This window comes from Apium graveolens, chromosome 7, assembly GCF_009905375.1.
Source record: "Apium graveolens cultivar Ventura chromosome 7, ASM990537v1, whole genome shotgun sequence".
NCBI classification, from domain to species: domain Eukaryota; kingdom Viridiplantae; phylum Streptophyta; class Magnoliopsida; order Apiales; family Apiaceae; genus Apium; species Apium graveolens.
In genome coordinates, this window is record NC_133653.1 from 137,086,745 (window position 1) to 137,096,851 (window position 10,107).

Genomic DNA, 10,107 nt, shown 5'->3' on the forward strand with positions numbered 1-10,107 from the left:
GTAGGATTTCTAGCTTGCTCCCTCTGGACAGATGCATTTTCCTTTGGAGTTGTTACCACAGATTCAATGACATCAGTACTTACAGGATCAGAGTATAAGTCATCAAAATTTACAGAATCGGAATTTAAGTCTACATTTTCAAATCTCAGCTGATCATGATCATTGAAATCTTCAAGTCCAGTAATCTTCTTATCATCAAAAGAGACATTGATAGATTCCATGACAACCCTTATTCTTAAATTGTAGACTCTGAAGGCTTTTGTGGAAAGTGGATATCCAACAAAAATTCCTTCATCAGCTTTTAGATCAAATTTGGATAGCTGTTCGGGATGAGTCTTAAGAACAAAACACTTGCATCCAAATACATGAAAATACTTCAGATTTGGCTTCTTTTTCTTCACATCTCATATGGTGTTTTTCCATGCTTGTTGATAAGTGTTGCATTCTGAGTAAAATAAGCAGTCTGCACAGCTTCATCCCAAAAGTAGGTTGGCAACTTTGCTTCATCAAGCATAGTTCGTGCAACTTCAATAAGAGTTCTATTCTTTCTTTCAACAACTCCATTTCGTTGTGGAGTTCCAGAAGCAGAAAATTCCTGCTCTATTCCATGGTCTTTGCAGAACTCTTCCATGATCAAATTCTTGAACTCAGTGCCATTATCACTTCTTATGATCTTCACAGAATCTTTGACCAATTTATCCAGTTGCCTGATATGATCAATCAAGATAGATGTAGTTTCACTTTTTATGTGCAAGAAATACACCCATGTGTATCTGGTGAACTCATCCACTATGACCATAGCATATTTCTTCTTTGCAATAGACATGACATTAACCGGACCAAATAGATCAACATGTAGTAGGTGATAAGGCTCAAGAATTGATGATTCAGTCTTGCTCTTGAATGAATATTTTCTTTGTTTTTCCTTCTGACATGAATCACAAAGGCCATCGGGAGCAAATACTGATTTTGGCAGTCCTCTCACAAGATCTTTCTTGACTGTTTCATTTATATTGTTGAAATTTAAATGAGAGAGTTTCTTGTGCCAATCCCAGCTTTCTTCAATTGATGCTCTACTTAACAGACAGATTGCAGAACCATCAGTACTTGTTGATAGCTTGGCTTCATAAATATTACCATACCTGTATCCTTTCAGAACAACTTTGCCTGTAGATTTGCTTACAACTTCACAATGTTCTTCAAAGAAATCCACATGATAACCTCTGTCACAGATTTGACTAACACTCAGCAGATTGTGTTTAAGTCCTGAGACCAGAGCTACTTTTTCAATGATGACATTCCCAAGATTGAAATTGCCATATCCTAGAGTTTTTCCAATATTGCGATCTCCATAAGAAACACCTGGGCCAGCTTTCTCCATAAAGTCTGATAGCAGGGCTTTATTTCCAGTCATATGTCCTGAACATCCACTATCTAGAACTAGGATGTTCTTCCAGGTTGTCCTGCAATCACAAAGACCACTAATGATTAGTTTTAAGGACCCAGACTTGCTTGGATCCTTTGGCCTTTTTAAGGTTGTTAACATTTGCAGCGGATTTAGCATCAGAGTTTATGTTAATAGTTTTCTTATCAAAATTTGCAATATCAGACTTTGTATCTGAACTTTACTAGAAGAATAATGCTAACTTTCTTCAAAGAATATTTTATTTAATAATAATCATAGTACAAACTATGATATTGCTTACAAGTATAGATGGAATGCCATAAACTACCACAATGAAAACAAGGATTTTATGGCTTATATCTAACAGACTGACTCTTAACTCCTGACTTAGAGGGTAAGGAGTTTATGTTCTTATTCTTCCTGCAAAAAGAAGCCAGATGGTTAGAATTTCCACAGTTATAACATGTTTTTCTAGGAGCATTAGGAACAGGCTTATAATTGTTACTTTTGTTCACATCTTCCTTTCCATTCATATTCTTTCTAGGTGGCTTTACCTTGTTTACATTCTTAACACCTTTCAGCTTATGCTTAAGTTGCATCTTTGTCATTAAGCCTATGTTAATTTCAGTTGGCTTATCCTGTTTAGGTTTTTCAGAAGTTATTTTCTCCTTAACTTCTGATTTCTCATTATTAGAATTTGCAGTTACAAACTTAACAGGATTTACCTTTGGTTTTTGTTTAACAACTATAGGCTCAGTTTCTACAGTTCCCTTACTGTTCTTATCATCTCCATATCCTAAGCCCTCTTTCCAGTTTCCACTACTAAGAATATTCTGAGTTACTTTACCAGAGTTAGTCCAAGTCCTGATAATCTCTCTTTCCTTTTCTAACTCAGTTTTTAGAGATTCATTCACTTTTGGCACTTCATCCCTAACATAAAACGCATCATCTCTATCTTTCTGAGTTTGATGGAACGTGACTAACTCTTTTTCTAAATAATCATTCCTCTTTTTATAGGCAAGATTTTCAGAAGTTAATCTTTCACATATTAAAGTTTGATTTTTATAACTAATGAACAAGGTTTTAAGATATCTTCTCAACTCAGTAATATCATCCGTATGAAAGGCATAAGTAGTTTGAGGTACCTTTAAGTCAGCAGTATCAGAACTGCTATCAGCATTTGCCATCAAGGCATAGTTTTCCTCATCCTCAGAATCTGAAGCATCTGACCAGCTTTTCTTCTTTGTGACAAAAGCCTTGCCTTTGTCACTTTTCCCTTTTCTGCAGTCAGGAGATATATGGCCTTTCTCACCACAGTTGTAGCATTTAACATTTGAGTAATCTCCTCTGTCAGACTCTCCTCCTTTGCCTTCAGATTTTCTGAAACCTTTCTTATCAGAACTTGCACCTTTCCTGGAAAACTTCTTTCCTCTCCTGAATTTCCTGTATGCAATCTTTGTGATTCCTTTCACCATAAGAGCACACAGCTTCATCATCTCCTCATCAGGGTCCATCTCAGGTATACTTTCAGTTTCTGAGTCATCATAACTATCAGAACTTGATGACTCAGTATCAGACTTTGTGATGAGAGCCTTTCCCTTGCCTTTCTTTGAGGCAGCAACTTTGGGACTTTCCTCCTCAGCCACAAAAGCAACTGTCCTTGACTTTCTTCCGTTCCTCTTGCTTCTTTGTTCCATCTCAAGTTCATGAGTCTTGAGCATCCCATAAATTTCATCAAGAGTTATTTCATCAAGATTATAGTTGTCTCTTATTATTGTGGCCTTCAAATCCCATCTTTCAGGAAGAGCTAACAGGAACTTAAGATTTGAATCTTCAATATCATACTCTTTGTCAACTAGTGACAAATCATTCAAGAGTTTGACAAATATGTCATATAAATCAGTTAATGACTCATTAGGCTTTGAGTCAAAGTGCTCATACTCTTGAGTGAGTATGGTCTTCCTGTTCTTCTTGATTGAATCAGTTCCCTGACACCTTGTTTCCAAAGCATCCCATATCTCTTTTGCAGTCTTGCATTGAATTACCCTGTTTGACATGACAATATTAATGGCACTATACATCAAGTGTCTTACCTTTGCATCCTTTGCAATCGATGAGATATCTTCAACAGTGTAATCACTTTTCTTATCATAAATCCTGTCGAGATATTCTGGATCTGTAGCTTCCAGAAACATAGCCATCTTCACTTTCCATATGGAATACTCAAAAGGTTTCAATATGGGAACTCTTATAATCTCATATCGACTATGGGTCATAGTTTTTGGAGGTTCTTCAGTTTTGGTGGGCTTGGTTGGAGTTTCTTCTCCAGACATGATTGTTTTTGGATCTTAAACTGTTTGTGTGTCAACAGAAAGCTCTGATACCACTTGTTAGGTCACACACACTGTAGAAGGGGGTTGAATACAGTGTTTAGCACAATCAAATCGAATATAAGAACTCAAGTAACAGAAAACAGATTTTATTCAACACAATAAACTCTGTTACAATATGGAACTGTCCTCTCTCAGTGATGAACAAATTATCACGAGAGCTGCTAGGGTTACAAAGAATAATAACTTCGATAATGATAACACTTATAGTGTAAACCCTATGCCTATGTTTATATACTACACAGTTACAAGATAAATTCTAATTGATATGGAATATAATTCTGCTTCCTAAAATATATCAACTAGTTATCTTTTCTTCCAAGTATTCTATTCTTCATAGAATTCTTTCTTCATGCATATTTCTTTCTGTCTTACTCTCGATCTTCTTTCCTTTCAATAAGCCGCCTGCCTTATCTGAAAGTCATCTTAAGTCCTGATATTATCTCCTGATAAATATCTTCTGATAACTTAAGCTCTGATAACTTAAGTTCTGATATCTTAAGTCCTATCTTCAGTATAAGTGCTGATTTCCAGTTAAGTATTGATTTGACCTGTTTAAGTAAGATCTGAAAACTAAATACAAATCATATTACACATGACATTATCAAATATATCTAACAGGAATTATGGGATGTGGGAGAGTAAAAATCGGTTTGAAATTGATTTTTGACTAAAAATCCTGATTTTCTCTTGAAATTGTTGTTTTATTTTTCTCAGTCTGGACACGGCGCGGCCGAGCGCTGAGACAGCGCGGGCGCGCGCTAATTCTGCCAAATCGGCGGGCGCGCCATGTTTCTTTGAAATCAGCGCGGCCGCGCGCTAGGACAGCGCGGGCGTGCCAAGCTTCTGAAGTGAGCCCTGAATTTTTTTCTTTTTCTGATTTTTTTGTATTTTTCTCTTTTCTTCTTGCTTCCTCTACTTACTAAAGTACAACAAACTTGGGTTTCCTCCAAAGAAGCGCTTCTTTTAAGTCGCTAGCTCGACGTAGAACCTTGAGCTCAAACGGACAATAGAACGGCACTAACCACTTCGTAGTTTATCGAATCCCCATTCTCAAAAATTTCCACCGCTCCATGTGAAAACATAGTTTTGACAATAAACGGCCCTGACCATCTTGACTTCAACTTTCTAGGAAAAAGACGGAGATGAAAGTTGAACAATAAAACTAGTTGCCCCGGCACAAATGATTTGAGCACTAGACCCCGATCGTGCCACATATTGACCTTCTCCTTATATATTTTGTTGTTCTCATAAGCTTGAAGTCAAATCTCATCGAGTTCATTCAATTGAAGCATCCTCTTCTTTCCAGTCGCATCCAAGTCCAGATTCAACTTCTTCAAGGCCCAGTATGCCTTAGACTCGAGCTCCACAGGCAAATGACACCCCTTACCATAAACCAACTGAAACGGCGCCATTCCAAATAGAGTCTTATATGCTTTTCTATAATCCCAAACAGCTTTATAAAGCTTTAGAGACCAATCTTTCCTCGATGGACATGCGACTCTCTCTAAAATGCGCTTGATCTTTATGTTAGCTAACTCAGCTTGACCATTTGTCGTAGGATGATAAGCCGTAGCAATGCGATGATTCACATTATACCTTTTCGTCATAGCAGTGAACTTGCGATTGCAAATATGCGACCTTTCATCACTGATTATGACTCTTGGAGTTCCAAACCTTGTGAATATCTGCTTGTGAAGAAAATTAAGCACCACTTTCGCATCGTTCATTGGCAACGCCTTAACTTCAATCCATTTCGACACGTAATCAACTGCCAAAAAAATATACTGATTATTACAAGATGAGACAAATGGCCCCATGAAGTCAATTCCCCAAACATCAAAAACCTCAACCTCGAGAAGCACATTAAGAGGCATCTCATCCCTTTTAGACATATTACCAACATGTTGACATTGATCACATTTCAAAACGAACTGGTGAGCATCTTTAAACAATGTCAGCCAAAACAAACCTGCTTGAAGAACATGAGCTGCTGTCTTTTCTCCACCATAATGTCCTCCATAAGCCGTTGAGTGGCAATCTCATAAGATCCGCCCCGTTTTGCTGTAAGGAATACATCTCCTGATGATTTGGTCAGCTCCTTGATGAAAAAGGAACGGCTCATCCCACATATACCACTTCACTTCATGTAGAAACTTCTTCTTTTGAGCATAAGTCGGGAGGCATGATATTACTCACAAGGTAGTTCACAATGTCTGCAAACCACAGTTCTTCTTCTTGCACTCCAAATAGCTGCTCGTCGGGAAAAGATTCATTTATCAATGTCTTATCCAATGAAGTAGCATTAGGATTCTCTAAACGCGAGAGATGATCAGCGACTTAATTTTCAGTCCCCTTTTTGTCCTTAATCTCTAGTTCAAATTGTTGGAGCAAAAGAACCCATCTAATCAATCTAGGCTTCGAGTCCTTCTTTGAGGCGAGATATCGAATTGCAGCGTGATCAGTGAAAACTGTCACCTTAGTCCCAAGTAGATAAGATCGAAATTTCTCAAAACCATAGACAATAGCTAAAAGCTCTTTCTCCGTAGTTGTATAATTCATTTGAGCACCATTTAGGGTCTTACTAGCGTAGTAGACCACATGAAATATGTTGTTTTTCCTCTTCCCAAGAACTGTTCCATCTGTATAGTCACTTGCATCGCACATCATCTCAAAAGGTTCTTTCCAATCAGGTGCAGTTATGATCGGTGCCGTGATTAAACTCTTCTTCATTGTCTCAAAAGCTGCAAGGCACTTGTCATCAAACTTGAAAGGAACATCTTTTCTAGCAAACTGCACAATGGCTTTGAAATTTTAGAGAAGTCTTTGATGAAACGCCTATAGAAACCCGCATGACCAAGAAAACTGTGAATTCCCTTAACAGAAATAGGTGGAGGAAGATTCTCAATGACCCCCACCTTGGCCTTGTCCACCTTTAGACCTTTACTAGAAACCTTGTGCCTGAGAATAATGCCTTGACGCACCATAAAGTGACATTTCTCCCAATTTAGAACTAGATTGGTCTCAACGCACCTCTTGAGAACGTGTCCAAGATTTTGCAAGCATTCATCGAAAGAATCGCCAAAGACTAAGAAGTCATCCATGAACACCTCCACATTCTGGCCAATCATATCAGAAAAGATGGCCATCATGCATCTCTGAAATATGGTTGGTGCACCACACAGACCAAAAGAAACTCGCCTGAAGGCAAAAGTACCAAATGGACAAGTGAAGGTAGTTTTCTCCTGATCTTCTGGAGCGATACAAATCTGATTATAGCCTGAATAACCATCCAGAATACAATAGTACTCATGACCGGCCAACCTGTCAAGCATCTGATCAATGAAGGGCAAAGGGAAGTGATCCTTTCTAGTGGCTTTATTCAGCTTCCTGTAGTCCATGCAAACTCTCCACCCCGTGACTGTTCTAGTAGGAATAAGCTCATTCTTCTTATTTGCTACCACAGTAATACCACCTTTCTTTGGCACACATTGAACTGGGCTTACCCATGAACTTTCAGAAATAGGGTAGATGATCCCGGCATCTAGCCACTTAAGAATCTCCTTCTTCACTACTTCCTTCATGATTGGATTGAGTCTTCTCTGTTGCTCGACCGTAGGCTTGCTACCTTCCTCTAGCAGAATTTTATGCATACAGTAAGAAGGGCTGATTCCCTTGATATCTGCTATAGTCCATCCAATTTCCAATTTAAACCCTCTCATAATCCTTAAAAGCTTTTCCTTATCACTACCTGAAAGGTTAGATGCAATAATAACAGGCAGAGTAGATGCATTACCTAAAAATGCATACCTCAAATGCTCAGGTAAAGGCTTAAGCTCAAGAGTGGGAGCTTCCTCAATAGATGGCTTGAGGCGTTTAGGAGCTTTGTTCAATTCCTCCATTCCAAGAGATTAAAAAGGCATATATATCTTCCTCTTCCAGGGAGAAGCATTCAAATACTGCAATTGTTCTTCACCTTCATCATCTTCACTATCTGAATTCCCCAACCAGGCTTTTTCTAAGGCATCAGACCTTAGTAATTGATCAAGTTCCGATGTGACCACCAAATCGACCAACTCACTTTTAAGCACTCATCATCATCAGTAGGAAATTTCATAGCATTGAACACATTAAAAGTAACATCTTGATCCAGAATTCGCATTGTGAGCTCACTCTTCTGCACATCTATCAAGGTTCGGCCAGTCATCAAGAAAGGTCTCCCCAAGATTATGGGAATCTTCTTATCCTCCTCAAAATCAAGAATGACGAAATCATCAGGGAAGATGAGTTTATCAACCTTGACCAAGATATCTTCCACAATACCTCGCGGATATGTAATAGAACGGTCGGCCAACTGCAAGGTCATATAAGTCAGTTTTGGATCAGGCAAGTCAAAACGCTTGAAGATTGACAAAGGCTTCAGATTGATGCTATCTCCCAAGTCACATAAACATCTGTCAAAAGATACTTTTCCAATAGTATACGGAATAGTGAAGCTTCCTGGATCCTTAAGCTTCGGAGGCAACTTCTGTTACAACACATCACTGCATTACTCCGTGAGAGCGACTGTCTCTAAATCATCTAGCTTCACCTTTTGAGAGAGAATACCTTTCATAAACTTTGCATAAATAGGCATCTGGTCAAGAGCCTTAGCGATAGGTATATTGATATGAAGTTTCTTGAACACCTCTAGAAACTTTTCAAATTGCTTGTCCAGCTTCTTCTTCTGCAGCCGCTTCAGAAAAGGCGGTGGAGGATAGATCTGCTTCTCCCCTGTATTACCCTCAAGAGGAGTGTGCTCAAAGTAGTCTTCCTTGGTTCCACTTCTACTTCCTGCTGCTTTATTTTTTTCTCAGCCTCAGCTTCTTCAGTTAACTCTTGAGTTTGTTCGGGATTCGTAACCTTTCCAGACCTTAAAGTGATTGCCTTTACCTACTTCTTAGCTTCCCTCTTTCAGTGTCACTAGGTAGTGTACCAGGCTGACGATTTAGCAAGGCATTGACAATTTGCCTAATTTGATTTTCCAAGGTCTTGATAGAAACGGCTTGACTCTAACACATAAGTTTCAACTCCTCTAATTTAGATTTTTCATTGGCTTGTTACAGCTGGAGTTATTATCTTAGTGCATATTGAGGTTGCTGAAAACCAGGAGGTTGTACTGCTTAGCTGGATATTATTGATAAGGTTGTGAACCGCATTCTGATTGTTGCTCCAGCTGAAATTAGGATGATTGCGGTTGTTTAGATGATAGGTGGCTGGCACTGGTTGCTGCGATCGCTGGAAGTTGCTCACAAACTGAGCTGATTTACTAGAAATTTCATACTGATCAGTCTCATTGGCACCAACACATAGCTCGCAGACACTAGTGATTTGATTGACTCCATAATTAGTCAAAGTGTCCACCTTCATCGTCAAAGCCTTAAGTTGGGCAGCGATAACAGTTGCTACGTCTAACTCCAGAATTCCTGTGACTTTTCCCTGAGTCAGCCTCTGGGAAGGATTCTGGTACTCATTAGCAGCCATCAGTTCAATAAGTTTATAAATTTCATCATAGTTTTTAGCCCACAAGGCTCCTCCTGATGCTACATCAAGCATGGGTCTAGAAGTAGCACCCAATCCATTATAGAAACAGTTGATAATCATCCAATCAGGCATGTCATGGTGTGGGAACTTCCTTAACATCTTCTTATATCGATCCCAAGCCTCACACAGAGATTCTCCAGTTTGTTGAGCAAAATGAGTAAGAGCATTCTTGATTGCAGCAGTCTTTGCATAGGGAAGAATTTAGTGAGAAAATTTTACGCAAGATCTTCCCAAGTGGTGATAGACCCCGGTGGTAAAGAATGTAACCAGCACTTAGCCTTGTCCCTTAGAGAGAATGGGAAGAGTCTCATCTTGATAGCATCTTCAGTCACATCATTGAACTTGAAAGTGTAGCAGATCTCGATGAAATCCCTGATGTGCATGTTGGGGTCTTTAGTAGGAGAACCCCCAAACTGAACTGAGTTCTGTATCATCTGAATCGTGCTTGATTTGATCTCAAATGTGTTAGCCCTGATGGCTGGTCTGATGATGCTTGAATGAATGTCATTAATTTTAGGCTGGGAATAGTCCATCAAAGCCTTCGGATTCTCCGCTTGATCACCCATCTCTACTAAAGCTGGTTCTTCAACTTTCTCTTCTTCTTCTTCTACCTTCTTTTCTTCCTCAAAAGCTTTCTTACGAACCACCACAAGTTCTTCATCGGCTTTATCCAGTGTTCTCTTACGAGTACGCGAACGCGTATGCATATACCCTTGCTAGAGTACCTGA

The 10,107-nt window shown here is 39.0% G+C and overlaps 1 non-coding gene across 1 annotated transcript; it reads left to right on the forward strand.

The window, feature by feature from the left end:
* Positions 1-9,448: 9,448 nt before the first annotated feature.
* On the forward strand, positions 9,449-9,555 carry LOC141676298 (small nucleolar RNA R71). Its single transcript, XR_012556896.1, has one exon. It is a non-coding gene; the product is annotated as a small nucleolar RNA R71 (small nucleolar RNA).
* The last annotated feature ends 552 nt before the right edge of the window (positions 9,556-10,107 follow it).